The sequence below is a fragment of the Acipenser ruthenus genome, chromosome 44, assembly GCF_902713425.1.
Source record: "Acipenser ruthenus chromosome 44, fAciRut3.2 maternal haplotype, whole genome shotgun sequence".
NCBI lineage: Eukaryota > Metazoa > Chordata > Actinopteri > Acipenseriformes > Acipenseridae > Acipenser > Acipenser ruthenus.
In genome coordinates, this window is record NC_081232.1 from 3,487,790 (window position 1) to 3,512,941 (window position 25,152).

The 25,152-nt window shown below is 47.2% G+C and overlaps 44 non-coding genes and 25 pseudogenes across 44 annotated transcripts; all 69 read left to right on the forward strand.

Annotated features, from left to right (window-relative positions):
* Positions 1-1,986: 1,986 nt before the first annotated feature.
* Positions 1,987-2,105, forward strand: LOC131713628 (5S ribosomal RNA; annotated as a pseudogene).
* Positions 2,106-2,219: 114 nt separating this feature from the next.
* Positions 2,220-2,348, forward strand: LOC131716493 (5S ribosomal RNA; annotated as a pseudogene).
* A 114-nt stretch (positions 2,349-2,462) lies between these two features.
* Positions 2,463-2,581, forward strand: LOC131710272 (5S ribosomal RNA). Its single transcript, XR_009312144.1, has one exon. It is a non-coding gene; the product is annotated as a 5S ribosomal RNA (ribosomal RNA).
* Positions 2,582-2,695: 114 nt separating this feature from the next.
* LOC131716568 (5S ribosomal RNA) lies at positions 2,696-2,814 on the forward strand. Its single transcript, XR_009315455.1, has one exon. It is a non-coding gene; the product is annotated as a 5S ribosomal RNA (ribosomal RNA).
* A 100-nt stretch (positions 2,815-2,914) lies between these two features.
* LOC131712339 (5S ribosomal RNA) lies at positions 2,915-3,033 on the forward strand. Its single transcript, XR_009314234.1, has one exon. It is a non-coding gene; the product is annotated as a 5S ribosomal RNA (ribosomal RNA).
* Positions 3,034-3,147: 114 nt separating this feature from the next.
* On the forward strand, positions 3,148-3,266 carry LOC131716569 (5S ribosomal RNA). Its single transcript, XR_009315456.1, has one exon. It is a non-coding gene; the product is annotated as a 5S ribosomal RNA (ribosomal RNA).
* A 100-nt stretch (positions 3,267-3,366) lies between these two features.
* Positions 3,367-3,485, forward strand: LOC131712102 (5S ribosomal RNA). Its single transcript, XR_009313991.1, has one exon. It is a non-coding gene; the product is annotated as a 5S ribosomal RNA (ribosomal RNA).
* A 101-nt stretch (positions 3,486-3,586) lies between these two features.
* LOC131711816 (5S ribosomal RNA) lies at positions 3,587-3,705 on the forward strand. Its single transcript, XR_009313705.1, has one exon. It is a non-coding gene; the product is annotated as a 5S ribosomal RNA (ribosomal RNA).
* A 100-nt stretch (positions 3,706-3,805) lies between these two features.
* On the forward strand, positions 3,806-3,924 carry LOC131716570 (5S ribosomal RNA). The gene has a single exon (XR_009315457.1). It is a non-coding gene; the product is annotated as a 5S ribosomal RNA (ribosomal RNA).
* A 109-nt stretch (positions 3,925-4,033) lies between these two features.
* On the forward strand, positions 4,034-4,152 carry LOC131716571 (5S ribosomal RNA). The gene has a single exon (XR_009315458.1). It is a non-coding gene; the product is annotated as a 5S ribosomal RNA (ribosomal RNA).
* A 114-nt stretch (positions 4,153-4,266) lies between these two features.
* On the forward strand, positions 4,267-4,405 carry LOC131716111 (5S ribosomal RNA; annotated as a pseudogene).
* Positions 4,406-4,505: 100 nt separating this feature from the next.
* LOC117419256 (5S ribosomal RNA) lies at positions 4,506-4,624 on the forward strand. Its single transcript, XR_004661977.1, has one exon. It is a non-coding gene; the product is annotated as a 5S ribosomal RNA (ribosomal RNA).
* A 100-nt stretch (positions 4,625-4,724) lies between these two features.
* LOC131716572 (5S ribosomal RNA) lies at positions 4,725-4,843 on the forward strand. The gene has a single exon (XR_009315459.1). It is a non-coding gene; the product is annotated as a 5S ribosomal RNA (ribosomal RNA).
* A 114-nt stretch (positions 4,844-4,957) lies between these two features.
* LOC131716574 (5S ribosomal RNA) lies at positions 4,958-5,076 on the forward strand. Its single transcript, XR_009315461.1, has one exon. It is a non-coding gene; the product is annotated as a 5S ribosomal RNA (ribosomal RNA).
* Positions 5,077-5,190: 114 nt separating this feature from the next.
* Positions 5,191-5,309, forward strand: LOC131711817 (5S ribosomal RNA). The gene has a single exon (XR_009313706.1). It is a non-coding gene; the product is annotated as a 5S ribosomal RNA (ribosomal RNA).
* Positions 5,310-5,423: 114 nt separating this feature from the next.
* LOC131713478 (5S ribosomal RNA) lies at positions 5,424-5,542 on the forward strand (annotated as a pseudogene).
* Positions 5,543-5,642: 100 nt separating this feature from the next.
* Positions 5,643-5,761, forward strand: LOC131716575 (5S ribosomal RNA). Its single transcript, XR_009315462.1, has one exon. It is a non-coding gene; the product is annotated as a 5S ribosomal RNA (ribosomal RNA).
* A 114-nt stretch (positions 5,762-5,875) lies between these two features.
* LOC131716074 (5S ribosomal RNA) lies at positions 5,876-5,984 on the forward strand (annotated as a pseudogene).
* A 113-nt stretch (positions 5,985-6,097) lies between these two features.
* Positions 6,098-6,206, forward strand: LOC131716550 (5S ribosomal RNA; annotated as a pseudogene).
* Positions 6,207-6,313: 107 nt separating this feature from the next.
* Positions 6,314-6,432, forward strand: LOC131710463 (5S ribosomal RNA). Its single transcript, XR_009312335.1, has one exon. It is a non-coding gene; the product is annotated as a 5S ribosomal RNA (ribosomal RNA).
* A 100-nt stretch (positions 6,433-6,532) lies between these two features.
* LOC131711818 (5S ribosomal RNA) lies at positions 6,533-6,651 on the forward strand. The gene has a single exon (XR_009313707.1). It is a non-coding gene; the product is annotated as a 5S ribosomal RNA (ribosomal RNA).
* A 114-nt stretch (positions 6,652-6,765) lies between these two features.
* Positions 6,766-6,884, forward strand: LOC131713479 (5S ribosomal RNA; annotated as a pseudogene).
* A 100-nt stretch (positions 6,885-6,984) lies between these two features.
* Positions 6,985-7,103, forward strand: LOC117418975 (5S ribosomal RNA). The gene has a single exon (XR_004547009.1). It is a non-coding gene; the product is annotated as a 5S ribosomal RNA (ribosomal RNA).
* A 114-nt stretch (positions 7,104-7,217) lies between these two features.
* On the forward strand, positions 7,218-7,326 carry LOC117419227 (5S ribosomal RNA; annotated as a pseudogene).
* A 113-nt stretch (positions 7,327-7,439) lies between these two features.
* On the forward strand, positions 7,440-7,548 carry LOC117419226 (5S ribosomal RNA; annotated as a pseudogene).
* A 107-nt stretch (positions 7,549-7,655) lies between these two features.
* LOC131710465 (5S ribosomal RNA) lies at positions 7,656-7,774 on the forward strand. Its single transcript, XR_009312337.1, has one exon. It is a non-coding gene; the product is annotated as a 5S ribosomal RNA (ribosomal RNA).
* Positions 7,775-7,874: 100 nt separating this feature from the next.
* Positions 7,875-7,993, forward strand: LOC131711680 (5S ribosomal RNA). Its single transcript, XR_009313568.1, has one exon. It is a non-coding gene; the product is annotated as a 5S ribosomal RNA (ribosomal RNA).
* Positions 7,994-15,913: 7,920 nt separating this feature from the next.
* Positions 15,914-16,032, forward strand: LOC131711348 (5S ribosomal RNA). Its single transcript, XR_009313232.1, has one exon. It is a non-coding gene; the product is annotated as a 5S ribosomal RNA (ribosomal RNA).
* A 100-nt stretch (positions 16,033-16,132) lies between these two features.
* Positions 16,133-16,251, forward strand: LOC131713104 (5S ribosomal RNA). Its single transcript, XR_009314992.1, has one exon. It is a non-coding gene; the product is annotated as a 5S ribosomal RNA (ribosomal RNA).
* Positions 16,252-16,351: 100 nt separating this feature from the next.
* On the forward strand, positions 16,352-16,469 carry LOC131714205 (5S ribosomal RNA; annotated as a pseudogene).
* Positions 16,470-16,569: 100 nt separating this feature from the next.
* Positions 16,570-16,688, forward strand: LOC131720729 (5S ribosomal RNA). Its single transcript, XR_009319626.1, has one exon. It is a non-coding gene; the product is annotated as a 5S ribosomal RNA (ribosomal RNA).
* Positions 16,689-16,788: 100 nt separating this feature from the next.
* LOC131713990 (5S ribosomal RNA) lies at positions 16,789-16,917 on the forward strand (annotated as a pseudogene).
* A 97-nt stretch (positions 16,918-17,014) lies between these two features.
* On the forward strand, positions 17,015-17,133 carry LOC131709954 (5S ribosomal RNA). Its single transcript, XR_009311818.1, has one exon. It is a non-coding gene; the product is annotated as a 5S ribosomal RNA (ribosomal RNA).
* Positions 17,134-17,233: 100 nt separating this feature from the next.
* LOC131711862 (5S ribosomal RNA) lies at positions 17,234-17,352 on the forward strand. Its single transcript, XR_009313751.1, has one exon. It is a non-coding gene; the product is annotated as a 5S ribosomal RNA (ribosomal RNA).
* Positions 17,353-17,466: 114 nt separating this feature from the next.
* LOC131713484 (5S ribosomal RNA) lies at positions 17,467-17,585 on the forward strand (annotated as a pseudogene).
* A 111-nt stretch (positions 17,586-17,696) lies between these two features.
* Positions 17,697-17,814, forward strand: LOC131713734 (5S ribosomal RNA; annotated as a pseudogene).
* A 100-nt stretch (positions 17,815-17,914) lies between these two features.
* LOC131712782 (5S ribosomal RNA) lies at positions 17,915-18,033 on the forward strand. Its single transcript, XR_009314671.1, has one exon. It is a non-coding gene; the product is annotated as a 5S ribosomal RNA (ribosomal RNA).
* A 100-nt stretch (positions 18,034-18,133) lies between these two features.
* On the forward strand, positions 18,134-18,252 carry LOC131713619 (5S ribosomal RNA; annotated as a pseudogene).
* Positions 18,253-18,352: 100 nt separating this feature from the next.
* Positions 18,353-18,471, forward strand: LOC131712652 (5S ribosomal RNA). Its single transcript, XR_009314543.1, has one exon. It is a non-coding gene; the product is annotated as a 5S ribosomal RNA (ribosomal RNA).
* A 100-nt stretch (positions 18,472-18,571) lies between these two features.
* LOC131712427 (5S ribosomal RNA) lies at positions 18,572-18,691 on the forward strand. Its single transcript, XR_009314320.1, has one exon. It is a non-coding gene; the product is annotated as a 5S ribosomal RNA (ribosomal RNA).
* Positions 18,692-18,791: 100 nt separating this feature from the next.
* LOC131713968 (5S ribosomal RNA) lies at positions 18,792-18,909 on the forward strand (annotated as a pseudogene).
* A 100-nt stretch (positions 18,910-19,009) lies between these two features.
* Positions 19,010-19,128, forward strand: LOC131716576 (5S ribosomal RNA). The gene has a single exon (XR_009315463.1). It is a non-coding gene; the product is annotated as a 5S ribosomal RNA (ribosomal RNA).
* Positions 19,129-19,228: 100 nt separating this feature from the next.
* On the forward strand, positions 19,229-19,347 carry LOC131710961 (5S ribosomal RNA). Its single transcript, XR_009312843.1, has one exon. It is a non-coding gene; the product is annotated as a 5S ribosomal RNA (ribosomal RNA).
* Positions 19,348-19,447: 100 nt separating this feature from the next.
* LOC131710437 (5S ribosomal RNA) lies at positions 19,448-19,566 on the forward strand. The gene has a single exon (XR_009312309.1). It is a non-coding gene; the product is annotated as a 5S ribosomal RNA (ribosomal RNA).
* A 100-nt stretch (positions 19,567-19,666) lies between these two features.
* Positions 19,667-19,785, forward strand: LOC131709847 (5S ribosomal RNA). The gene has a single exon (XR_009311711.1). It is a non-coding gene; the product is annotated as a 5S ribosomal RNA (ribosomal RNA).
* A 114-nt stretch (positions 19,786-19,899) lies between these two features.
* On the forward strand, positions 19,900-20,018 carry LOC131716577 (5S ribosomal RNA). The gene has a single exon (XR_009315464.1). It is a non-coding gene; the product is annotated as a 5S ribosomal RNA (ribosomal RNA).
* Positions 20,019-20,132: 114 nt separating this feature from the next.
* Positions 20,133-20,251, forward strand: LOC131713485 (5S ribosomal RNA; annotated as a pseudogene).
* A 111-nt stretch (positions 20,252-20,362) lies between these two features.
* On the forward strand, positions 20,363-20,480 carry LOC131713736 (5S ribosomal RNA; annotated as a pseudogene).
* Positions 20,481-20,580: 100 nt separating this feature from the next.
* LOC131712783 (5S ribosomal RNA) lies at positions 20,581-20,699 on the forward strand. Its single transcript, XR_009314672.1, has one exon. It is a non-coding gene; the product is annotated as a 5S ribosomal RNA (ribosomal RNA).
* Positions 20,700-20,799: 100 nt separating this feature from the next.
* Positions 20,800-20,918, forward strand: LOC131713620 (5S ribosomal RNA; annotated as a pseudogene).
* A 100-nt stretch (positions 20,919-21,018) lies between these two features.
* On the forward strand, positions 21,019-21,137 carry LOC131713087 (5S ribosomal RNA). The gene has a single exon (XR_009314975.1). It is a non-coding gene; the product is annotated as a 5S ribosomal RNA (ribosomal RNA).
* A 100-nt stretch (positions 21,138-21,237) lies between these two features.
* LOC131716578 (5S ribosomal RNA) lies at positions 21,238-21,356 on the forward strand. The gene has a single exon (XR_009315465.1). It is a non-coding gene; the product is annotated as a 5S ribosomal RNA (ribosomal RNA).
* A 100-nt stretch (positions 21,357-21,456) lies between these two features.
* On the forward strand, positions 21,457-21,575 carry LOC131709781 (5S ribosomal RNA). The gene has a single exon (XR_009311644.1). It is a non-coding gene; the product is annotated as a 5S ribosomal RNA (ribosomal RNA).
* Positions 21,576-21,689: 114 nt separating this feature from the next.
* Positions 21,690-21,808, forward strand: LOC131712653 (5S ribosomal RNA). Its single transcript, XR_009314544.1, has one exon. It is a non-coding gene; the product is annotated as a 5S ribosomal RNA (ribosomal RNA).
* A 100-nt stretch (positions 21,809-21,908) lies between these two features.
* Positions 21,909-22,028, forward strand: LOC131712428 (5S ribosomal RNA). Its single transcript, XR_009314321.1, has one exon. It is a non-coding gene; the product is annotated as a 5S ribosomal RNA (ribosomal RNA).
* Positions 22,029-22,128: 100 nt separating this feature from the next.
* Positions 22,129-22,246, forward strand: LOC131713969 (5S ribosomal RNA; annotated as a pseudogene).
* Positions 22,247-22,346: 100 nt separating this feature from the next.
* On the forward strand, positions 22,347-22,465 carry LOC131713156 (5S ribosomal RNA). The gene has a single exon (XR_009315041.1). It is a non-coding gene; the product is annotated as a 5S ribosomal RNA (ribosomal RNA).
* Positions 22,466-22,565: 100 nt separating this feature from the next.
* LOC131711969 (5S ribosomal RNA) lies at positions 22,566-22,684 on the forward strand. Its single transcript, XR_009313858.1, has one exon. It is a non-coding gene; the product is annotated as a 5S ribosomal RNA (ribosomal RNA).
* A 114-nt stretch (positions 22,685-22,798) lies between these two features.
* Positions 22,799-22,917, forward strand: LOC131711955 (5S ribosomal RNA). Its single transcript, XR_009313844.1, has one exon. It is a non-coding gene; the product is annotated as a 5S ribosomal RNA (ribosomal RNA).
* Positions 22,918-23,028: 111 nt separating this feature from the next.
* On the forward strand, positions 23,029-23,136 carry LOC131716541 (5S ribosomal RNA; annotated as a pseudogene).
* Positions 23,137-23,236: 100 nt separating this feature from the next.
* Positions 23,237-23,355, forward strand: LOC131714149 (5S ribosomal RNA; annotated as a pseudogene).
* Positions 23,356-23,455: 100 nt separating this feature from the next.
* Positions 23,456-23,574, forward strand: LOC131711555 (5S ribosomal RNA). Its single transcript, XR_009313441.1, has one exon. It is a non-coding gene; the product is annotated as a 5S ribosomal RNA (ribosomal RNA).
* Positions 23,575-23,674: 100 nt separating this feature from the next.
* LOC131711135 (5S ribosomal RNA) lies at positions 23,675-23,793 on the forward strand. Its single transcript, XR_009313017.1, has one exon. It is a non-coding gene; the product is annotated as a 5S ribosomal RNA (ribosomal RNA).
* Positions 23,794-23,893: 100 nt separating this feature from the next.
* On the forward strand, positions 23,894-24,012 carry LOC131711069 (5S ribosomal RNA). The gene has a single exon (XR_009312951.1). It is a non-coding gene; the product is annotated as a 5S ribosomal RNA (ribosomal RNA).
* Positions 24,013-24,112: 100 nt separating this feature from the next.
* LOC131712629 (5S ribosomal RNA) lies at positions 24,113-24,231 on the forward strand. The gene has a single exon (XR_009314520.1). It is a non-coding gene; the product is annotated as a 5S ribosomal RNA (ribosomal RNA).
* A 100-nt stretch (positions 24,232-24,331) lies between these two features.
* On the forward strand, positions 24,332-24,451 carry LOC131713451 (5S ribosomal RNA; annotated as a pseudogene).
* Positions 24,452-24,562: 111 nt separating this feature from the next.
* LOC131714054 (5S ribosomal RNA) lies at positions 24,563-24,686 on the forward strand (annotated as a pseudogene).
* A 114-nt stretch (positions 24,687-24,800) lies between these two features.
* LOC131715748 (5S ribosomal RNA) lies at positions 24,801-24,909 on the forward strand (annotated as a pseudogene).
* A 100-nt stretch (positions 24,910-25,009) lies between these two features.
* Positions 25,010-25,118, forward strand: LOC131716473 (5S ribosomal RNA; annotated as a pseudogene).
* The last annotated feature ends 34 nt before the right edge of the window (positions 25,119-25,152 follow it).

The window sequence follows — 25,152 nt, forward strand, 5'->3', positions numbered from 1 at the left end:
AGTGTCGAGTTTAGACAGCATCCCAAAAATAATGGAAGTGTTCACATCTTACTGTTCTGCTTCAGGGGCAAAAATCAATATTGATAAATCAGAAATTCTCCCTGTAAGGAAAAGCAATACACTTTTAGATATACCTTTCAAAATTGCAGAGGAAAGCCTTCAGATCTTGGGGGTATATATTGGATTAGAAGAGAGGTCAGTGGCTGAAAAGAACTGGCAGGAAAAGATAATCAAAATGAGGGCCATCTTGAATTTGTGGAGTGGCAGGGAGTTGACTCTGAAGGGTAAAGTATTGGTCATTAATAGTCTGTTTCTTTCCAGGATATGGTATTTACTGAGTGTTAAGGAGATCCCCCAGTGGGCTGAGAAAGAGATTAAAAACATGATGGTTAGGTTTCTGTGGGCTGGGAAACCTGCTAAGATCAGCTATAATACAGTCATTGGGAAAATCAGTAAAGGAGGGCTAATGCTGGCAGATATTGAGCTAAAACGAAAGAGCTTTCGAATTAAAGTGGTTAAAAAGTTTTTAGACCCTACGAATAACAGTGTATGGAAGCACTTTCTGAAACATTTCTTATCAAATTGTGGGGGTTTGGGAATGGGGGAAGAAATTCTATTAATGTGTCTTAAACCTTCAATGGTAAAGGATGTTCCCTGGATTTATAAAGAAGTTCTAGTGGCTTGGTCCGAGTTCTTGCAGCATGTCTCTTTTAAGCCAGAGACCAGAGAACAAATATTGGAGCAGCCTCTTTTTTTGAACCCACTGTTAAAAGTGCAAGGTGTGACACTTTATAAAAAGAGTTTTATAGAAGCAGGTGTTAGTAAAATTAAAGACATTATGTACGTTTTTAAAGAAGGCTTTTTACCCAGTTTGGCAATAGTTGACTTGGTAAAAGAAAAGAACGAAGATATTCCCATTAGTATAATAATAAAGGAGTACAGTAAAATACAAAGTGCCGTCCCTGAGAGTTGGGTGAGGGTTATTAATCAAGAACATAACAGCAAACTGTCACGTGGAGTTTCTTTGCCTGTGTTTCTTCTAAAAAGGGAAAATAAATACTTTAACATTATTGAATGTACGACCAAATTGTTCTATTTAGTGTTAATGAGTGTGGTTTTTAAAAAGCCAACGTCGGAGCAATTCTGGCAAAAAATATTTCCAAACTTTAAAATCTGTACAATTTGGAATAATGTAAGACAGACTTATAAATCTCCCGAATGTGAAGAAAATGATTTTAAACTGAGGCACAATTGCATCTTTACAAAGTGGCTCCTTTTTAAAATGCACAAAAGTGACAATGCCTTGTGTTCAGTGTGTCAAAGTAGAGAGGAAGGATTATTGCATCTATTTGTAAAATGCACTGAACTGCAGGGGCTGAGGGAATACTTGAGGGGTTTAATAGAGGGGTTCTTTAAATTTGCAGAGCAGAATGTACTCAATACATTGTCATGGGAGGAAATGTTTTTGTTTGGATTGACTGATAAAATAGATAATGTTAACACTCTAGCGGTGAACTTATTTTTGAGTTATGCAAGGTATACAATTTTAAAGAGAAGAAACATGGCAGAGTTTCATAATATGAAAGTAGATATTGTAAAATTGTATATTTTTTATGTGAAGAAAAATATTTCATATATATTTCATTACTGTGTAGAACATAAACAAATGGAGCATTTTGATGAAAAAATTCTCTATAACAATATTTTTCTTAGGAAAACACATAACAGCCTTGTTTTCAAGTTGTAAATATTGTACAATGTTAGAAAAATAAATAAATAAAAAAAAAAAAAAAAAAAAAATAAGCCTGATCTCAGAAGCTAAGCAATGTTGAGCTTGGTTAGTACTTGGATGGGAGACCACCTGGGAATATCAAGTGCTGCAGGCATTACATTTTACAATTGAAATGTGTGGAGGACAAAAGGAAATTTTGGAGGAATCACCCCCAGCTCACTAAACATAAAAGTCATGAAAGCAGAAATGCTATCGCCTGCGGCCACACCACCTTGAATAAGCCTGATCTCGTCTGATCTCAGAAGCTAAGCAATGTTGGGCTTGGTTAGTACTTGGATGGGAGACCACCTGGGAATATCATGTGCTCCAGGCATTACTTTTTTGTAATTACATTTTACAATTGAAATGTGTGGAGGACAAAAGGAAATTTTGGAAGAATCACCCCCAGCTCACTAAACATAAAAGTCATGAAAGCAGAAATGCAATCGATTGCGGCCACACCACCTTGAATAAGCCTGATCTCGTCTGATCTCATCTAATCTCAGAAGCTAAGCAATGTTAGGCTTGGTTAGTACGTGGATGGGAGACCACCTGGGAATATCAAGTGCTGCAGGCATTACATTTTTGTAATTACATTTTACAATTGAAATGTGTGGAGGACAAAAGGAAATTTTGGAGGAATCACCCCCAGCTCACTAAACATAAAAGTCATAAAAGCAGAAATGCAATCGCCTGCGGACACACCACCTTGCATACGCCTGATCTCGTCTGATCTCAGAAGCTAAGCAATGTTGGGCTTGGTTAGTACTTGGATGGGAGACCACCTGGGAATATCAAGTGCTGCAGGCATTACTTTTTTGTAATTACATTTTACAATTGAAATGTGTGGAGGACAAAAGGAAATTTTGGAAGAATCACCCCCAGCTCACTAAACATAAAAGTCATGAAAGCAGAAATGCAATCGCCTGCGGCCACACCACCTTGAATAAGCCTGATCTCGTCTGATCTCAGAAGCTAAGCAATGTTGGGCTTGGTTAGTACTTGGATGGGAGACCACCTGGGAATATCAAGTGCTGCAGGCATTACATTTTACAATTGAAATGTGTGGAGGACAAAAGGAAATTTTGGAAGAATCACCCCCAGCTCACTAAACATAAAAGTCATGAAAGCAGAAATGCAATCGCCTGCGGCCACACCACCTTGAATACGCCTGATCTCGTCTGATCTCAGAAGCTAAGCAATGTTGGGTTTGGTTAGTACTTGGATGTGAGACCACCTGGGAATATCAAGTGCTGCAGGCATTACATTTTTGTAATTACATTTTACAATTGAAATGTGTGGAGGACAAAAGGAAATTTTGGAGGAATCACCCCCAGCTCACTAAACATAAAAGTCATGAAAGCAGAAATGCAATTGCCTGCGGCCACACCACCTTGAATAAGCCTGATCTCGTCTGATCTCAGAAGCTAAGCAATGTTGGGCTTGGTTAGTACTTGGATGGGAGACCACCTGGGAATATCAAGTGCTGCAGGCATTACATTTTACAATTGAAATGTGTGGAGGACAAAAGGAAATTTTGGAGGAATCACCCCCAGCTCACTAAACATAAAAGTCATGAAAGCAGAAATGCAATCGCCTGCGGCCACACCACCTTGAATAAGCCTGATCTCGTCTGAGCTCAGAAGCTAAGCAATGTTGGGCTTGGTTAGTACTTGTATGGGAGACCACCTGGGAATATCAAGTGCTGCAGGCATTACATTTTTCCAATTGAAATGTGTGGAGGACAAAAGGAAATTTTGGAGGAATCACCCCCAGCTCACTAAACATAAAAGTCATGAAAGCAGAAATGCAATCGCCTGCGGCCACACCACCTTGAATAAGCCTGATCTTGTCTGATCTCAGAAGCTAAGCAATGTTGGGCTTGGTTAGTACTTGGATGGGAGACCACCTGGGAATATCAAGTGCTGCAGGCATTACATTTTACAATTGAAATGTGTGGAGGACAAAAGGAAATTATTGAGGAATCACCCCCAGCTCCCTAAACATAAAAGTCATGAAAGCAGAATTGCAATCGCCTGCGGCCACACCACCTTGAATAAGCCTGATCTCGTCTGATCTCAGAAGCTAAGCAATGTTGGGCTTGGTTAGTACTTGGATGGGAGACCACCTGGGAATATCAAGTGCTGCAGGCATTACATTTTACAATTGAAATGTGTGGAGGACAAAAGGAAATTTTGGAGGAATCACCCCCAGCTCACTAAACATAAAAGTCATAAAAGTCATGAAAGCAGAAAAGCAATCGCCTGCGGCCACACCACCTTGAATAAGCCTGATCTCGTCTGATCTCAGAAGCTAAGCAATGTTGGGCTTGGTTAGTACTTGGATGGGAGACCACCTGGGAATATCAAGTGCTGCAGGCATTACATTTTTGTAATTACATTTTACAATTGAAATGTGTGGAGGACAAAAGGAAATTTTGGAGGAATCACCTTCAGCTCACTAAACATAAAAGTCATGAAAGCAGAAAGGCAATCGCCTTCGGCCACACCACCTTGAATAAGCCTGATCTCGCCTGATCTCGTCTGATCTCGTCTGATCTCAGAAGCTAAGTAATGTTGGGCTTGGTTAGTACTTGGATGGGAGACCACCTGGGAATATCAAGTGCTGCAGGCATTACATTTTACAATTGAAATGTGTGGAGGACAAAAGGAAATTTTGGAGGAATCACCCCCAGCTCACTAAACATAAAAGTCATGAAAGCAGAAATGCAATTGCCTGCGGCCACACCACCTTGAATAAGCCTGATCTCGTCTGATCTCAGAAGCTAAGCAATGTTGGGCTTGGTTAGTACTTGGATGGGAGACCACCTGGGAATATCAAGTGCTGCAGGCATTACATCTTACAATTGAAATGTGTGGAGGACAAAAGGAAATTTTGGAGGAATCACCCCCAGCTCACTAAACATAAAAGTCATGAAAGCAGAAATGCAATCGCCTGCGGCCACACCACCTTGAATAAGCCTGATCTCGTCTGATCTCAGAAGCTAAGCAATGTTGGGCTTGGTTAGTACTTGGATGGGAGACCACCTGGGAATATCAAGTGCTGCAGGCATTACATTTTTGTAATTACATTTTACAATTGAAATGTGTGGACGACAAAAGGAAATTTTGGAGGAATCACCCCCAGCTCACTAAACATAAAAGTCATGAAAGCAGAAATGTAACCGCCTGCGGCCACACCACCTTGAATAAGCCTGATCTCGTCTGATCTCAGAAGCTAAGCAATGTTGGGCTTGGTTAGTACTTGGATGGGAGACCACCTGGGAATATCAAGTGCTGCAGGCATTACATTTTTGTAATTACATTTTACAATTGAAATGTGTGGAGGACAAAAGGAAATTTTGGAGGAATCACCCCCAGCTCACTAAACATAAAAGTCATGAAAGCAGAAATGCAATCGCCTGCGGCCACACCACCTTGAATAAGCCTGATCTTGTCTGATCTCAGAAGCTAAGCAATGTTGGGCTTGGTTAGTACTTGGATGGGAGACCACCTGGGAATATCAAGTGCTGCAGGCATTACATTTTTGTAATTACATTTTACAATTGAAATGTGTGGAGGACAAAAGGAAATTTTGGAGGACTCACCCCCAGCTCACTAAACATAAAAGTCATGAAAGCAGAAATGCAATCGCCTGCGGCCACACCACTTTGAATAAGCCTGATCTCGTCTGATCTCAGAAGCTAAGCAATGTTGGGCTTGATAAGTACTTGGATGGGAGACAACCTTGGAATTTCAAGTGCTGCAGGCATTACATTTTACAATTGAAATGTGTGGAGGACAAATGGATATTTTGGAGGAATCACCCCCAGCTCACTAAACATAAAAGTCATGAAAGCAGGAATGCAATCGCCTGCGGCCACACCACCTTGAATAAGCCTGATCTCGTCTGATCTCAGAAGCTAAGCAATGTTGGGCTTGGTTAGTACTTGGATGGGAGACCACCTGGGAATATCAAGTGCTGCAGGCATTACATTTTTGTAATTACATTTTACAATTGAAATATGTGGAGGACAAAAGGAAATTTTGGAGGAATCACCCCCAGCTCACTAAACATAAAAGTCATGAAAGCAGAAATGCAATCGCCTGCGGCCACACCACCTTGAATAAGCCTGATCTCAGAAGCTAAGCAATGTTGAGCTTGGTTAGTACTTGGATGGGAGACCACCTGGGAATATCAAGTGCTGCAGGCATTACATTTTTGTAATTACATTTTACAATTGAAATGTGTGGACGACAAAAGGAAATTTTGGAGGAATCACCCCCAGCTCACTAAACATAAAAGTCATGAAAGCAGAAATGCAATCGCTGCGGTCACACCACCTTGAATAAGCCTGATCTCAGAAGCTAAGCAATGTTGAGCTTGGTTAGTACTTGGATGGGAGACCACCTGGGAATATCAAGTGCTGCAGGCATTACATTTTTGTAATTACAATTGAAATGTGTGGAGGACAAAAGGAAATTTTGGAGGAATCACCCCCAGCTCACTAAACATAAAAGTCATGAAAGCAGAAATGCAATCGCCTGCGGCCACACCACCTTGAATAAGCCTGATCTCGTCTGATCTCAGAAGCTAAGCAATGTTGGGCTTGGTTAGTACTTGGATGGGAGACCACCTGGGAATATCAAGTGTTGCAGGCATTACATTTTACAATTGAAATGTGTGGAGGACAAAAGGAAATTTTGGAGGAATCACCCCCAGCTCACTAAACATAAAAGTCATGAAAGCAGAAATGCAATCGCCTGCGGCCACACCACCTTGAATAAGCCTGATCTTGTCTGATCTCAGAAGCTAAGCAATGTTGGGCTTGGTTAGTACTTGGATGGGAGACCACCTGGGAATATCAAGTGCTGCAGGCATTACATTTTTGTAATTACATTTTACAATTGAAATGTGTGGAGGACAAAAGGAAATTTTGGAGGACTCACCCCCAGCTCACTAAACATAAAAGTCATGAAAGCAGAAATGCAATCGCCTGCGGCCACACCACTTTGAATAAGCCTGATCTCGTCTGATCTCAGAAGCTAAGCAATGTTGGGCTTGATAAGTACTTGGATGGGAGACAACCTTGGAATTTCAAGTGCTGCAGGCATTACATTTTACAATTGAAATGTGTGGAGGACAAATGGATATTTTGGAGGAATCACCCCCAGCTCACTAAACATAAAAGTCATGAAAGCAGGAATGCAATCGCCTGCGGCCACACCACCTTGAATAAGCCTGATCTCGTCTGATCTCAGAAGCTAAGCAATGTTGGGCTTGGTTAGTACTTGGATGGGAGACCACCTGGGAATATCAAGTGCTGCAGGCATTACATTTTTGTAATTACATTTTACAATTGAAATATGTGGAGGACAAAAGGAAATTTTGGAGGAATCACCCCCAGCTCACTAAACATAAAAGTCATGAAAGCAGAAATGCAATCGCCTGCGGCCACACCACCTTGAATAAGCCTGATCTCAGAAGCTAAGCAATGTTGAGCTTGGTTAGTACTTGGATGGGAGACCACCTGGGAATATCAAGTGCTGCAGGCATTACATTTTTGTAATTACATTTTACAATTGAAATGTGTGGACGACAAAAGGAAATTTTGGAGGAATCACCCCCAGCTCACTAAACATAAAAGTCATGAAAGCAGAAATGCAATCGCTGCGGTCACACCACCTTGAATAAGCCTGATCTCAGAAGCTAAGCAATGTTGAGCTTGGTTAGTACTTGGATGGGAGACCACCTGGGAATATCAAGTGCTGCAGGCATTACATTTTTGTAATTACAATTGAAATGTGTGGAGGACAAAAGGAAATTTTGGAGGAATCACCCCCAGCTCACTAAACATAAAAGTCATGAAAGCAGAAATGCAATCGCCTGCGGCCACACCACCTTGAATAAGCCTGATCTCGTCTGATCTCAGAAGCTAAGCAATGTTGGGCTTGGTTAGTACTTGGATGGGAGACCACCTGGGAATATCAAGTGTTGCAGGCATTACATTTTACAATTGAAATGTGTGGAGGACAAAAGGAAATTTTGGAGGAATCACCCCCAGCTCACTAAACATAAAAGTCATGAAAGCAGAAATGCAATCGCCTGCGGCCACACCACCTTGAATAAGCCAGATCTCGTCTGATCTCAGAAGCTAAGCAATGTTGGGCTTGGTTAGTACTTGGATGGGAGACCACCTGGGAATATCAAGTGCTGCAGGCATTACATTTTACAATTGAAATGTGTGGAGGACTGTGGCAAAGCGCCCCGCCCCTGTGTGCATTTGTGTTATGTGTTGTATGTTGCGTGGGTAAATGTTGGTGTATAGATTGGTACACGGGATATAAACGGGTCTGTGTTTCACGTATATTTAAAGTGTAGATTTGTATTTAGGCACGAGGAGAGCACAAATCACTTCACGTGCTGGTTAAATGTAATATGTGAGCACGGGGTTGCACAGAATTAATTCACGTGCTGGGATTCAAGTGAATAATTAATTAGTAATTGAATCCCAGCACAAACAGTATAAATAAATGCACGGTTAGTCACTCGTGGTTGGGTGTTCGGAAGAGGAGAACGGGTGAGAGAGAGAGGAGAGTTAAAATAAGTAAAATCATTAAACGTAAAGATAAGTTTGTTTGTACTCACCGTGTCTGTCTGTCTGTCTGTGCACCGTTTGTTTAGTGTTAGTCCGTTTTGTATGTCTATTTATTTTGGCGTGTAGTGCCGTGTCCTGTTTTTGTGCTGTTTGAAACCTTTTATTTTGTTAATAAACGCTGAGTGCAGCCATTGCACTCAGCTCATCACAACCACTGTCTGTGTATTCCTTTTCTGGTCTGACGCCACCCACTCTGGCCGTCTTTGTGACACGTGGTGTCATCGTGGGATAGCCGCGCCTCCAAGCGTCAGACCAGGAGGGGTCTGGAAAAAAAAAAAAAAAAAAAAAAAAAAAGTCAATGGCAGAAGACGCCATCAAACTGCGGGGCTGTTTCCTAGAGAATGCTGGGCTGGAGGCCCAGGCTCTGCCCATAGTCGTTCGGGCCCTGTGGATGATGGACAGTGAGAGATGGGAGGCCTATCAGGAGGAACACACCCCAAACACCTTGGAGGAAGGTGTGGAGTTTGTCCTCAGCTACCTGGAGGCAACCATAAATGGAACAGCAGCCCAGGTAGCAGGACCACCAGCAGAGGAGTACCTGCTGTCCCCATCTCCACCAGCAGAGGGTGAGTACCTGCTGTCCCCATCTCCACCAGCAGAGGGTGAATGCCTGCTGGTTTTGCCTTCACAGCCCGAGTGGGAGGAACCCGAACGTCCTACGCCTGAGTGGGAGGAACCCGAACGTCCTACGCCTGAGTGGGGGGAACCCGAGTGTCCACAGCCCAAAAGGGAGGAGTCGGGGCGTCCACAGCCCAAAAGGGAGGAGGTCGAGGATGATGGCTGGGAGGTTTTTTTAAAGAACCTCGCAGCAGAGTTATGCCCTGGCTGTGGGGCTTATGGGCACACGTTAGCCATATGCCCCACCCAGTATGAAGAGGAGGCACCAGCGCCCAGACGGGGGGACCGCGAGCGTCCAGCGCCCAGACGGGGGGACCGCGAGCGTCCAGCGCCCAGACGGGGGGACCGCGGGAATCCGAAGCCTGAGAGGCAGCTGTTCCCACCTTCACCAGCAGAGCAAGAATGCCTGCTGGTTTCCCCATCACAACCAGCAGAGGTAAAATGCCTGCTGGTTTCCCCAGCACAACCAGCAGAGGAAGAATGCCTGCTGGTTTCCCCAGCCCAACCAGCAGAGGAAGAATGCCTGCTGGTTTCCCCAGCACAACCAGCAGAGGAAGAATGCCTGTTGGTTTCCCCAGCACAACCAGCAGAGGAAGAATGCCTGCTGGTTTCCCCAGCACAACCAGCAGAGGAAGAATGCCTGCTGGTTTCCCCAGCACATCCAGCAGAGGAAGAATGCCTGCTGGTTTCCCCTTCAGAAGCAGAGCCGCACCAGTCCGCAGCAAGAGAGGCAGAGCAGCACCAGTCCCCTGAAAAAGGGGGAGACTACACGCTGCTCCCACCTCCATCGGCAGGAGACTACACGCTGCTCCCACCTTCACCGGCAGGAGCAGAGCAGCCGGAGCTGCCTCTGCCACTTCCAGGAGCAGAGGAGCAGGAGCTGCCTCTGCCTCCGTGTGACAGTCTGGCTCGCAGTGGTGTGGTGGATGACGTCACGGACCAGGAAGTAACTGACTCCAAACAGTGGATGGGCGGGTGAAACTGAGTGCAAAAGCACTCAGCGTATTTAATAACAAACAAACAAAATATTTAAACAAAATACAAACAAAAGGGCACGAGGGCCAAACGAATAAATAAACAAACAAGTAAGTGCCGTGCTGGATTATCCAGCACGTATTAGCAATTGTTTTTTAAATATTATTCCTTCTCTCCGCTCCCCGTACTCTCTACTCCAACACCCCAACATCAAGTGCAGAGAGCTGCAGGTTTATATACTCTGGCCGAGGGATTAACTAGTTGGCAATTATCTTATTATCCCCCGGCCAGAGTCTGCACGCGTTTGGTAAGGATGCATGACTGTCAGCTATTTAAGTAATCAGTAGCTGATCAGCCATGCATCCTCACGGGGTTTTTAAATAATAATAAAAGACGCGGCGCTTTTACCCGCGCCGCAAACAAAAATACAAATAATAATAAATAGGGGCGGGACACTCCGCCACACATGCCCCCCCTTGTGCGCAGCACACATGGCCCCAACGGCCACCTCCCCCCTCAGTCTTAAAGTCCCGGAAGAGGGGGAAGCAAGTTACTTCTGGGGGGTGGCCATGGTGGAATCTCTGGCACCCCCCCATTCTTCGTGGCCGGCAGCTCCCTCTTCCGGGGCTCCCGCCACACTCTATCCTGCCGCGAAAGTGCGGCTGGGGGAGCTGGTCTCCTGACCTCTCCCCCCTTCTTCATGGCCGGCAGTTCCCCTCCGTGGGGCTCCGACCACATGATCTCCAGCCGCGAAAGTGCGGCTGGGGAAGCTGGTCTCCTGACCTCCCCCCCTTTCTTCATTTCTGGCAGCTCCCTTTCATGGAGCTCCGGCCATCGTGTAGCGACCCCAGGCGAAGCAGGATCCCTGGCGACCCCAAGTGAAGCCGGACCCTCGACGACCCCAGGCGAAGCAGGATCCCTGGCGACCCCAGGCAAAGCAGGATCCCCGGCGACCCTAGGCGAAGCCGGACCCTCGACGACCCCAGGCGAAGCAGGATCCCTGGCGACCCCAGGCGACGGCAGCAGCAGCGGACCCTCGGAAGGCGACGGCAGCAGCGGCGGACCCTCGGAAGGCGACGGCAGCAGCGGCGGACCCTCGGAAGGCGACGGCAGCAGCGGCGGACCCTCGGAAGGCGACGGCAGCAGCGGCGGACCCTCGGAAGGCGACGGCAGCAGCGGCGGACCCTCGGAAGGCGACGGCAGCAGCGGCGGACCCTCGGAAGGCGACGGCAGCAGCGGCGGACCCTCGGAAGGCGACGGCAGCAGCGGCGGACCCTCGGAAGGCGAACTCGGGAGGGGAGCCCCTGGCCATGGAGGCGGCAGCGGGAGCTCCACTTCTCCCTCGTACCCTGTGTCCTGTAGAGAACAAAAGGCAGCCCCAGGCGATGCAGAACAGCCATCCCCAGGCAATGGCAATGGTGGGAGGGGAAAGCAGTCCTCCCACAGCGGCTGAGACGGAACCAGCAGGTATTTACCCTCTGCTGGTGGAGCTGGGAGTGGCAAGCAGTCCTCCCACGGCGGCTGAGGCGGAACCAGCAGGTATTCACCCTCTGCTGGTGGAGGTGGGAGGGGCAAGCAGTCCTCCCACGACGGTTGAGGCAGAACCAGCAGGCATTCACCCTCTGCTGGTGGAGGTGGGAGGGGCAAGCAGTCCTCCCACGACGGTGGAGGCGGAACCAGCAGGCATTCACCCTCTGCTGGTGGAGGTGGGAGGGGCAAGCAGTCCTCCCACAACGGTGGATGTGGAACCAGCAGGCATTCACCCTCTGCTGGTGGAGGTGGCGGAGGCAGAGGCAGCTCTTGCTGCTCTGCTCCTGGTGATGGTGGAGACAGAAGCAGCTCCTGCTGCTCTGCTCCTGGTGGTGGTGGAGACAGAGGCAGCTCCTGCTGCTCTGCTCCTGGTGGTGGTGGAGGCAGAGGCGATGGGGCGGATGCTGGCCACTCAGAGGGAGGCTGTGGCGGTTCTGGCTCCCTCTGCTGTGGCGGCTGGGCTGGTGTGTGCCGTGCTCCCTTCAGCAGCATAAATAGAGGCTGCTGGGGAACATCAGCATCCTGCCCTTCTCCCCCCCAGAAAAATTCAGGGGGTTGAGCCTGTAACTCCTCCCCTTCTGGCTCTTGGGACTGCAGCTTGGGTCCTAAGGCTGTGGAAGCGCAGACTTCCACCTCTTGGGCTATGGACGCACCGACTCCCCCCTCTTTGGGCTGTGGACGCACCGACTCCTCCCTCTTGGGCTGTGGACGCACCGACTCCCCCCTCTTGGGCGTAGGACGTTCGGGCTCCTCCCACTCGGGCGTAGGACGTTCGGGCTCCTCCCACTCGGGCGTAGGACGTTCGGGCTCCTCCCACTCGGGCGTAGGACGTTCGGGCTCCTCCCACTCGGGCGTAGGACGTTCGGGCTCCTCCCACTCGGGCGTAGGACGTTCGGGCTCCTCCCCAGGCTGTGGAGGCGAAACCAGCAGGCATTCTCCCTCTGCTGGTGGAGACGGTAGCGATGGCTCCTCTCCCTCTGATGCTGGAGACGGTAGCGATGGCTCCTCTCCCTCTGATGCTGGAGATGGCAGTGATGGCTCCTCTCCCTCTGATGCTGGAGACGGTAGCGATGGCTCCTCTCCCTCCGATGCTGGAGACGGCAGCGATGGCTCCTCTCCCTCCGATGCTGGAGACGGCAGCGATGGCTCCTCTCCCTCTGGCGCTGGAGACGGCAGCAATGGCTCCTCTCCCTCTGGCGCTGGAGACGGCAGCGATGGCTCCTCTCCCTCTGGCGCTGGAGACGGCAGCGATGGCTCCTCTCCCTCTGGCGCTGGAGACGGCAGCGATGGCTCCTCTCCCTCTGGCGCTGGAGACGGCAGCGATGGCTCCTCTCCCTCTGGCGCTGGAGACGGCAGCGATGGCTCCTCTCCCTCTGGCGCTGGAGACGGCAGCGATGGCTCCTCTCCCTCTGGCGCTGGAGACGGCAGCGATGGCTCCTCTCCCTCTGGCGCTGGAGACGGCAGCGATGGCTCCTCTCCCTCTGGCGCTGGAGACGGCAGCGATGGCTCCTCTCCCTCTGGCGCTGGAGACGGCAGCGATGGCTCCTCTCCCTCTGCTAGTGGAGACGGTAGCGATGGCTCCTCTCCCTTTTGTGCTGGAGATGGCAGCAGCAGGGTCTCTCCCATATCCGCAGCCAGGTAGTTGAACACCATGGCTGCGATGTCTGGGAGGGAAGCTGGGTGGTGTTGCTGTTCCCAGGCCTCCCAGCGCTCCCCATCTCTTGCCCACAGGAGGTTGATCACAGCAGGGAGGGCGTCCACGATATCCCTCTCAGGCTCCGCCAGCCAGTCCCAGATCCCCTCTGAGGAGAGTGGACCAGTCCGCCTCAGAGGATGCAGAGGCAGCTCCTGCTCCTTTCCCTCGGACGGTGGTGGTGGAGGTGAAACCAGCAGGTATTCTTCCCCTGCTAGTGGAGCCATTGGCTGTGGACACTCGGCCTCCCCCCTCTTGGGCTGTGGACGGACCGACCCCTCATCCTCCGGTTCCTGCTCTGGGCCATCCTCCTCCCATATGTGCGCAGGATGTGCGCAGGATTCAGACTCCTCCCTCACCTGCCATGGAGGGGGTTGGTCGGGTGCTACATGCCCAACCTCACCAATGGCAAAGCACCATTCCTCACCCCTCAGACAGGTGAGGCAGACGTCCAGCACAGCAGAGACCCGGCGGGACTTGCGACCAGCCCCGCGCTGTTGCACCTGCTGCTGCTGTTTCCTCCTTCTTCCCATTATTTAGTTTGGGAAAAAAAAAACGAACAAACAAAAAAACGCACTTTCCTGTCCTGGTCCGGCTGTTGGAGGCGTTGTTTGTCCCACGCTGGACACCATATGTGACAGTCTGGCTCGCAGTGGTGTGGTGGATGACGTCACGGACCAGGAAGTAACTGACTCCAAACAGTGGATGGGCGGGTGAAACTGAGTGCAAAAGCACTCAGCGTATTTAATAACAAACAAACAAAATATTTAAACAAAATACAAACAAAAGGGCACGAGGGCCAAACAAATAAATAAACAAACAAGTAAGTGCCGTGCTGGATTATCCAGCACGTATTAGCAATTGTTTTTTAAATATTATTCCTTCTCTCCGCTCCCCGTACTCTCTACTCCAACACCCCAACATCAAGTGCAGAGAGCTGCAGGTTTATATACTCTGGCCGAGGGATTAACTAGTTGGCAATTATCTTATTATCCCCCGGCCAGAGTCTGCACACGTTTGGTAAGGATGCATGACTGTCAGCTATTTAAGTAATCAGTAGCTGATCAGCCATGCATCCTCACGGGGTTTTTAAATAATAATAAAAGATGCGGCGCTTTTACCCGCGCCGCAAACAAAAATACAAATAATAATAAATAGGGGCGGGACACTCCGCCACACTCCGCCACCTACATCGGCAGGAGCAGAGCAGCCGGAGCTGCCTCTGCCTCCGCCACCTACACCGGCAGGAGCAAAGGAGCAGGAGCTGCCTCTGCCACTTCCAGGAGCAGAGGAGCAGGAGCTGCCTCTGCCACTTCCAGGAGCAGAGGAGCTGCCTCTGCCTCTGCCACTGCCAGAAGCAGAACAGCAGGAGCTGTCTCTGCTTCCCATACCTCCACCACGGGGAGTACGGTGGCCGTAGCCCCAGAAAGGGGAGCTGTCGGCCACGAAGAAGGGGGAGGAGGTCTGGAGACCACCAACCCCAGCAGCAGTTTCGCTGCCGGAGATCGTGGGGGAGGTCCGGAGACCTGCTCCCACTGCAGCAGTTTCGCTGCCGGAGATCGTGGGGGAGGTCCGGAGACCTGCTCCCACTGCAGCTTCTTCGCTGCCGGCAGTACTGTGGTCGGAGCCCCACCAAAGGGAGCTACCGGCTACAAAGAAGGGGGACGAGGTCTGGAGACCACTTTCCCCAGCAGCAGTTTCGCTGCAGGAGTTCTTGTGGCCGGAGCTCCACAGGAGGGAGCTGCCGGCTACGAAGAAGGGGGAGGTCGGGGGACCACCTGCCCCCGCAGCTTTTTCGCTGCAGGACGGGACCAACAGGCTGTCAGCCGTGCCACTACCGGCAGGGGTGCTGACAGCATGGCCAGCCATGGGCCCACTGAAGCCTCCCTTCCCAGCCCGAGACTTTGTCCTGGACTGCTGGATTTTTAAGGGGGGAGGTGGCCGTTGAGGCCATGTGTGCTGCGCACAAGGGGGGGTATATGTGGCAAAGCGCCCCGCCCCTGTGTGCATTTGTGTTGTGTTGTATGTTGCGTGGGTAAATGTTGGTGTATAGATTGGTACACGGGATATAAACGGGTCTGTGTTTCACGTATATTTAAAGTGTAGATTTGTATTTAGGCACGAGGAGAGCACAAATCACTTCACGTGCTGGTTAAATGTAATATGTGAGCACGGGGTTGCACAGAATTAATTCACGTGCTGGGATTCAAGTGAATAATTAATTAGTAATTGAATCCCAGCACAAACAGTATAAATAAATGCACGGTTAGTCACTCGTGGTTGGGTGTTCGGAAGAGGAGAACGGGTGAGAGAGAGAGGAGAGTTAAAATAAGTAAAATCATTAAACGTAAAGATAAGTTTGTTTGTACTCACCGTGTCTGTCTGTCTGTCCGTGCACCGTTTGTTTAGTGTTAGTCCGTTTTGTATGTCTATTTATTTTGGCGTGTAGTGCCGTGTCCTGTTTTTGTGCTGTTTGAAACCTTTTATTTTGTTAATAAACGCTGAGTGCAGCCATTGCACTCAGCTCATCACAACCACTGTCTGTGTATTCCTTTTCTGGTCTGACGCCACCCACTCTGGCCGTCTTTGTGACAAGGACAAAAGGAAATTTTGGAGGAATCACCCCCAGCTCACTAAACATAAAAGTCATGAAAGCAGAAATGCAATCGCCTGCAGCCACACCACCTTGAATAAGCCTGATCTCGTCTGATCTCAGAAGCTAAGCAATGTTGGGCTTGGTTAGTACTTGGATGGGAGACCACCTGGGAATATCAAGTGCTGTAGGCATTACATTTTACAATTGAAATGCGTGGAGGACAAAAGGAAATTTTGGAGGAATCACCCCCAGCTCACTAAACATAAAAGTCATGAAAGCAGAAATGCAATCGCCTGCGGCCACACCACCTTGAATAATCCTGATCTCGTCTGATCTCAGAAGCTAAGCAATGTTGGGCTTGGTTAGAACTTGGATGGGAGACCACCTGGGAATATCAAGTGCTGCAGGCATTACATTTTACAATTGAAATGTGTGGAGGACAAAAGGAAATTTTGGAGGAATCACCCCCAGCTCACTAAACATAAAAGTCATGAAAGCAGAAATGCAATCGCCTGCGGCCACACCACCTTGAATAAACTTGATCTCATCTGATCTCAGAAGCTAAGCAATGTTGGGCTTGGTTAGTACTTGGATGCGAGACCACCTGGAATATCAAGTGCTGCAGGCATTACATTTTACAATTGAAATGTGTGGAGGACAAAAGGAAATTTTGGAGGAATCACCCTCAGCTCAATAAACATAAAAGTCATGAAAGCAGATATGCAATCGCCTGCGGCCACACCACCTTGAATAAGCCTGATCTCGTCTGATCTCAGAAGCTAAGCAATGTTGGGCTTGGTTAGTACTTGGATGGGGGACCACCTGGGAATATCAAGTGCTGCAGGCATTACATTTTACAATTGAAATGTGTGGAGGACAAAAGGAAATTTTGGAGGAATCACCCCCAGCTCACTAAACATAAAAGTCATGAATGCAGAAATGCAATCGCCTGCGGCCACACCACCTTGAATAAGCCTGATCTCGTCTGATCTCGTCTGATCTCAGAAGCGAAGCAATGTTGGGCTTGGTTAGTACTTGGATGGGAGACCACCTGGGAATATCAAGTGCTGCAGGCATTACATTTTACAATTGAAATGTGTGGACAAAAGGAAATTTTGGAGGAATCACCCCCAGCTCAATAAACATAAAAGTCATGAAAGCAGATATGCAAGCGCCTGCGGCCACACCACCTTGTATAAGCCTGATCTCGTCTGATCTCAGAAGCTAAGCAATGTTGGGCTTGGTTAGTACTTGGATGGGAGACCACCTGGGAATTTCAAGTGCTGCAGGCATTACATTTTACAATTGAAATGTGTGGAGGACAAAAGGAAATTTTGGAGGAATCACCCCCAGCTCACTAAACATAAAAGTCATGAAAGCAGAAATGCAATCGCCTGCGGCCACACCACCTTGAATAAACCTGATCTCGTCTGATCTCAGAAGCTAAGCAATGTTGGGCTTGGTTAGTACTTGGATGGGAGACCACCTGGGAATATCAAGTGCTGCAGGCATTACATTTTTGTTATTACATTTTACAATTGAAATGTGTGGAGGACAAAAGGATATTTTGGAGGAATCACCCCCAGCTCACTAAACATAAAAGTCATGAAAGCAGGAATGCAATGGCCTGCGGCCACACCACCTTGAATAAGACTGATCTCGTCTGATCTCAGAAGCTAAGCAATGTTGGGCTTGGTTAGTACTTGGATAGGAGACCACCTGGGAATATCAAGTGCTGCAGGCATTACATTTTTGTAATTACATTTTACAATTGAAATGTGTGGACAAAAGGAAATTTTGGAGGAATCACCCACAGCTCACTAAACATAAAAGTCATGAAAGCAGCAATGCAATCGCCTGCGGCCACACCACCTTGAATAAGCCTGATCTCGTCTGATCTCAGAAGCTAAGCAATGTTGGCTTGGTTAGTACTTGGATGGGAGACCACCTGGGAATTTCAAGTGCTGCAGGCATTACATTTTACAATTGAAATGTGTGGAGGACAAAAGGAAATTTTGGAGGAATCACCCCCAGCTCACTAAACATAAAAGTCATGAAAGCAGAAATGCAATCGCCTGCGGCCACACCACCTTGAATAAGCCTGATCTCGTCTGATCTCAGAAGCTAAGCAATGTTGGGCTTGGTTAGTACTTGTATGGGAGACCACCTCGGAATATCAAGTGCTGCAGGCATTACATTTTACAATTGAAATGTCTGGAGGAAAAAAGGAAATTTTGGAGGAATCACCCCCAGCTCACTTAACATAAAAGTCATGAAAGCAGAAATGCAATCACCTGCGGCAACACCACCTTGAATAATCCTGATCTCGCCTGATCTCAGAAGCTAAGCAATGTTGGGCTTGGTTAGTACTTGGATGGGAGACCACCTGGGAATATCAAGTGCTGCAGGCATTACATTTTACAATTGAAATGTGTGGAGGACAAAAGGAAATTTTGGAGGAATCACCCCCAGCTCACTAAACATAAAAGTCATGAAAGCAGAAATGCAATCGCCTGCGGCCACACCACCTTGAATAAGCCTGATCTCGTCTGATCTCAGAAGCTAAGCAATGTTGGGCTTGGTTAGTACTTGGATGGGAGACCACCGGGGAATATCAAGTACTGCAGGCATTACATTTTACAATTGAAATGTGTGGAGGACAAAAGTAAATTTTGGAGGAATCACCCCCAGCTCACTAAACATAAAAGTCATGAAAGCAGAAATGCAATCGCCTGCGGCCACACCATTTTGAATAAGCCTGATCTCGTCTGATCTCAGAAGCTAAGCAATGTTGGGGCTTGGTTAGTACTTGGATGGGAGACCTCCTGGGAATATCAAGTGCTGCAGGCATTACATTTTACAATTGAAATGTGTGGAGGACAAAAGGAAATTTTGGAGGAATAACCCCCAGCTCACTAAACATAAAAGTCATGAAAGCAGAAATGCAATCGCCTGCGGCCACACCACCTTGAATAAACCTGATCTCATCTGATCTCAGAAGCTAAGCAATGTTGGGCTTGGTTAGTACTTGGATGCGAGACCACCTGGAATATCAAGTGCTGCAGGCATTACATTTCACAATTGAAATGTGTGGAGGACAAAAGGAAATTTTGGAGGAATCACCCCCAGCTCAATAAACATAAAAGTCATGAAAGCAGATATGCAATCGCCTGCGGCCACACCACCTTGAATAAGCCTGATCTCGTCTGATCTCAGAAGCTAAGCAATGTTGGGCTTGGTTAGTACTTGGATGGGAGACCACCTGGGAATATCAAGTGCTGCAGGCATTACATTTTACAATTGAAATGTGTGGAGGACAAAAGGAAATTTTGGAGGAATCACCCCCAGCTCAATAAACATAAAAGTCATGAAAGCAGATATGCAATTGCCTGCGGCCACACCACCTTGAATAAGCCTGATCTCGTCTGATCTCAGAAGCAAAGCAATGTTGGGCTTGGTTAGTACTTGGATGGGGGACCACCTGGGAATATCAAGTGCTGCAGGCATTACATTCTACAATTGAAATGTGTGGAGGACAAAAGAAAATTTTGGAGGAATCACCCCCAGCTCACTAAACATAAAAGTCATGAATGCAGAAATGCAATCGCCTGCGGCCACACCACCTTGAATAAGCCTGATCTCGTCTGATCTCAGAAGCGAAGCAATGTTGGGCTTGGTTAGTACTTGGATGGGAGACCACCTGGGAATATCAAGTGCTGCAGGCATTACATTTTACAATTGAAATGTGTGGAGGACAAAAGGAAATTTTGGAGGAATCACCCCCAGCTCAATAAACATAAAAGTCATGAAAGCAGATATGCAATCGCCTGCGGCCACACCACCTTGTATAAGCCTGATCTCGTCTGATCTCAGAAGCTAAGCAATGTTGGGCTTGGTTAGTACTTGGATGGGAGACCACCTGGGAATATCAAGTGCTGCAGGCATTACATTTTTGTAATTACATTTTACAATTGAAATGTGTGGAGGACAAAATGAAATTTTCGAGGAATCACCCCCAGCTCACTAAACATAAAAGTCATGAAAGCAGGAATGCAATCGCCTGCGGCCACACCACCTTGAATAAGCCTGATCTCGTCTGATCTCAGAAGCTAAGCAATGTTGGGCTTGGTTAGTACTTGGATGGGAGACCACCTGGGAATATCAAGTGCTGCAGGCATTACATTTTTGTTATTACATTTTACAATTGAAATGTGTGGAGGACAAAAGGATATTTTGGAGGAATCACCCCCAGCTCACTAAACATAAAAGTCATGAAAGCAGGAATGCAATGGCCTGCGGCCACACCACCTTGAATAAGACTGATCTCGTCTGATCTCAGAAGCTAAGCAATGTTGGGCTTGGTTAGTACTTGGATAGGAGACCACCTGGGAATATCAAGTGCTGCAGGCATTACATTTTTGTAATTACATTTTACAATTGAAATGTGTGGACAAAAGGAAATTTTGGAGGAATCACCCACAGCTCACTAAACATAAAAGTCATGAAAGCAGCAATGCAATCGCCTGCGGCCACACCACCTTGAATAAGCCTGATCTCGTCTGATCTCAGAAGCTAAGCAATGTTGGCTTGGTTAGTACTTGGATGGGAGACCACCTGGGAATTTCAAGTGCTGCAGGCATTACATTTTACAATTGAAATGTGTGGAGGACAAAAGGAAATTTTGGAGGAATCACCCCCAGCTCACTAAACATAAAAGTCATGAAAGCAGAAATGCAATCGCCTGCGGCCACACCACCTTGAATAAGCCTGATCTCGTCTGATCTCAGAAGCTAAGCAATGTTGGGCTTGGTTAGTACTTGTATGGGAGACCACCTCGGAATATCAAGTGCTGCAGGCATTACATTTTACAATTGAAATGTCTGGAGGAAAAAAGGAAATTTTGGAGGAATCACCCCCAGCTCACTTAACATAAAAGTCATGAAAGCAGAAATGCAATCACCTGCGGCAACACCACCTTGAATAATCCTGATCTCGCCTGATCTCAGAAGCTAAGCAATGTTGGGCTTGGTTAGTACTTGGATGGGAGACCACCTGGGAATATCAAGTGCTGCAGGCATTACATTTTACAATTGAAATGTGTGGAGGACAAAAGGAAATTTTGGAGGAATCACCCCCAGCTCACTAAACATAAAAGTCATGAAAGCAGAAATGCAATCCCCTGCGGCCACACCACCTTGAATAAGCCTGATCTCGTCCGATCTCAGAAGCTAAGCAATGTTGGTCTTGGTTAGTACTTGGATGGGAGACCACCTGGGAATATCAAGTGCTGCAGGCATTACATTTTACAATTGAAATGTGTGGAGGACAAAAGGAAATTTTGGAGGAATCACCCCCAGCTCACTAAACATAAAAGTCATGAAAGCAGCAATGCAATCGCCTGCGGCCACACCACCTTGAATAAGCCTGATCTCGTCTGATCTCAGAAGCTAAGCAATGTTGGGCTTGGTTAGTACTTGGATGGGAGACCACCTGGGAATATCAAGTGCTGCAGGCATTACATTTTACAATTGAAATGTGTGGTGGACAAAAGAAAATTTTGGAGGAATCACCCCCAGCTCACTAAACATAAAAGTCATGAAAGCAGAAAAGCAATCGCCTGCGGCCACACCACCTTGAATAAGCCTGATCTCGTCTGATCTCAGAAGTTAAGCAATGTTGGGCTTGGTTAGTACTTGGATGGGAGACCACCTGTGAATATCAAGTGCTGCAGGCATTACATTTTTGTAATTACATTTTACAATTGAAATGTGTGGAGGACAAAAGGAAATTTTGGAGGAATCACCCCCAGCTCACTAAACATAAAAGTCATGAAAGCAGAAATGCAATCGCCTGCGGCCACACCACCTTGAATAAGCCTGATCTCGTCTGATCTCAGAAGCTAAGCAATGTTGGGCTTGGTTAGTACTTGGATGGGAGACCACCGGGGAATATCAAGTACTGCAGGCATTACATTTTACAATTGAAATGTGTGGAGGACAAAAGTAAATTTTGGAGGAATCACCCCCAGCTCACTAAACATAAAAGTCATGAAAGCAGAAATGCAATCGCCTGCGGCCACACCATTTTGAATAAGCCTGATCTCGTCTGATCTCAGAAGCTAAGCAATGTTGGGGCTTGGTTAGTACTTGGATGGGAGACCTCCTGGGAATATCAAGTGCTGCAGGCATTACATTTTACAATTGAAATGTGTGGAGGACAAAAGGAAATTTTGGAGGAATAACCCCCAGCTCACTAAACATAAAAGTCATGAAAGCAGAAATGCAATCGCCTGCGGCCACACCACCTTGAATAAACCTGATCTCATCTGATCTCAGAAGCTAAGCAATGTTGGGCTTGGTTAGTACTTGGATGCGAGACCACCTGGAATATCAAGTGCTGCAGGCATTACATTTCACAATTGAAATGTGTGGAGGACAAAAGGAAATTTTGGAGGAATCACCCCCAGCTCAATAAACATAAAAGTCATGAAAGCAGATATGCAATCGCCTGCGGCCACACCACCTTGAATAAGCCTGATCTCGTCTGATCTCAGAAGCTAAGCAATGTTGGGCTTGGTTAGTACTTGTATGGGAGACCACCTGGGAATATCAAGTGATGCAGGCATTACATTTTACAATTGAAATGTGTGGAGGACAAAAGGAAATTTTGGAGGAATCACCCCCAGCTCACTAAACATAAAAGTCATGAAAGCAGAAATGCAATCGCCTGCGGCCACACCACCTTGAATAAACCTGATCTCGTCTGATCTCAGAAGCTAAGCAATGTTGGGCTTGGTTAGTACTTGGATGGGAGACCACCTGGGAATATCAAGTGCTGCAGGCATTACATTTTTGTTATTACATTTTACAATTGAAATGTGTGGAGGACAAAAGGATATTTTGGAGGAATCACCCCCAGCTCACTAAACATAAAAGTCATGAAAGCAGAAATGCAATCGCCTGCGGCCACACCACCTTGAATAAGACTGATCTCGTCTGATCTCAGAAGCTAAGCAATGTTGGGCTTGGTTAGTACTTGGATGGGAGACCACCTGGGAATATCAAGTGCTGCAGGCATTACATTTTTGTAATTACATTTTACAATTGAAATGTGTGGACAAAAGGAAATTTTGGAGGAATCACCCCCAGCTCACTAAACATAAAAGTCATGAAAGCAGAAATGCAATCGCCTGCGGCCACACCACCTTGAATAAGTCTGATCTCAGAAGCTAAGCAATGTTGGCTTGGTTAGTACTTGGATGGGAGACCACCTGGGAATTTCAAGTGCTGCAGGCATTACATTTTACAATTGAAATGTGTGGAGGACAAAAGGAAATTTTGGAGGAATCACCCCCAGCTCACTAAACATAAAAGTCATGAAAGCAGAAATGCAATCGCCTGCGGCCACACCACCTTGAATAAGCCTGATCTGTTCTGATCTCAGAAGCTAAGCAATGTTGGGCTTGGTTAGTACTTGTATGGGAGACCACCTCGGAATATCAAGTGCTGCAGGCATTACATTTTACAATTGAAATGTCTGGAGGAAAAAAGGAAATTTTGGAGGAATCACCCCCAGCTCACTAAACATAAAAGTCATGAAAGCAGAAATGCAATCGCCTGCGGCCACACCACCTTGAATAAGCCTGATCTCGCCTGATCTCAGAAGCTAAGCAATGTTGGGCTTGGTTAGTACTTGGATGGGAGACCACCTGGGAATATCAAGTGCTGCAGGCATTACATTTTACAATTGAAATGTGTGGAGGACAAAAGGAAATTTTGGAGGAATCACCCCCAGCTCACTAAACATAAAAGTCATGAAAGCAGAAATGCAATCCCCTGCGGCCACACCACCTTGAATAAGCCTGATCTCGTCCGATCTCAGAAGCTAAGCAATGTTGGGCTTGGTTAGTACTTGGATGGGAGACCACCTGGGAATATCAAGTGCTGCAGGCATTACATTTTACAATTGAAATGTGTGGACGACAAAAGGAAATTTTGGAGGAATCACCCCCAGCTCACTAAACATAAAAGTCATGAAAGCAGAAATGCAATCGCCTGCGGCCACACCACCTTGAATAAGCCTGATCTCGTCCGATCTCAGAAGCTAAGCAATGTTGGTCTTGGTTAGTACTTGGATGGGAGACCACCTGGGAATATCAAGTGCTGCAGGCATTACATTTTACAATTGAAATGTGTGGAGGACAAAAGGAAATTTTGGAGGAATCACCCCCAGCTCACTAAACATAAAAGTCATGAAAGCAGAAATGCAATCGCCTGCGGCCACACCACCTTGAATAAGCCTGATCTCGTCTGATCTCAGAAGCTAAGCAATGTTGTGCTTGGTTAGTACTTGGATGGGAGACCACCTGGGAATATCAAGTGCTGCAGGCATTACATTTTACAATTGAAATGTGTGGACGACAAAAGGAAATTTTGGAGGAATCACCCCCAGCTCACTAAACATAAAAGTCATGAAAGCAGAAATGCAATCGCCTGCGGCCACACCACCGTGAATAAGCCTGATCTCGTCTGATCTCAGAAGCTAAGCAATGTTGGGGCTTGGTTAGTACTTGGATGGGAGACCACCTGGGAATATCAAGTGCTGCAGGCATTACATTTTTGTAATTACATTTTACAATTGAAATGTGTGGATAAAAGGAAATTTTGGAGGAATCACCCCCAGCTCACTAAACATAAAAGTCATGAAAGCAGAAATGCAATCGCCTGCGGCCACACCACCTTGAATAAGCCTGATCTTGTCTGATCTCAGAAGCTAAGCTAAGCAATGTTGGGCTTGGTTAGTACTTGGATGGGAGACCACCTGGGAATATCAAGTGCTGCAGGCATTACATTTTTGTAATTACATTTTACAACTGAAATGTGTGGAGGACAAAAGGAAATTTTGGAGGAATCACCCCCAGCTCACTAAACATAAAAGTCATGAAAGGAAAAATGCAATCGCCTGCGGCCACACCACCTTGAATAAGTCTGATCTCAGAAGCTAAGCAATGTTGGGCTTGGTTAGTACTTGGATGGGAGACCACCTGGGAATATCAAGTGCTGCAGGCATTACATTTTACAATTGAAATGTGTGGCGGACATAAGGAAATTTTGGAGGAATCACTCCCAGCTCACTAAACATAAAAGTCATGAAAGCAGAAATGCAATCGCCTGCAACCACACCACCTTGAATAAGTCTGATCTCAGAAGCTAAGCAATGTTGGGCTTGGTTAGTACTTGGATGGGAGCCCACCTGGGAATATCAAGTGCTGCAGGCATTACATTTTTGTAATTACATTTTACAATTGAAAT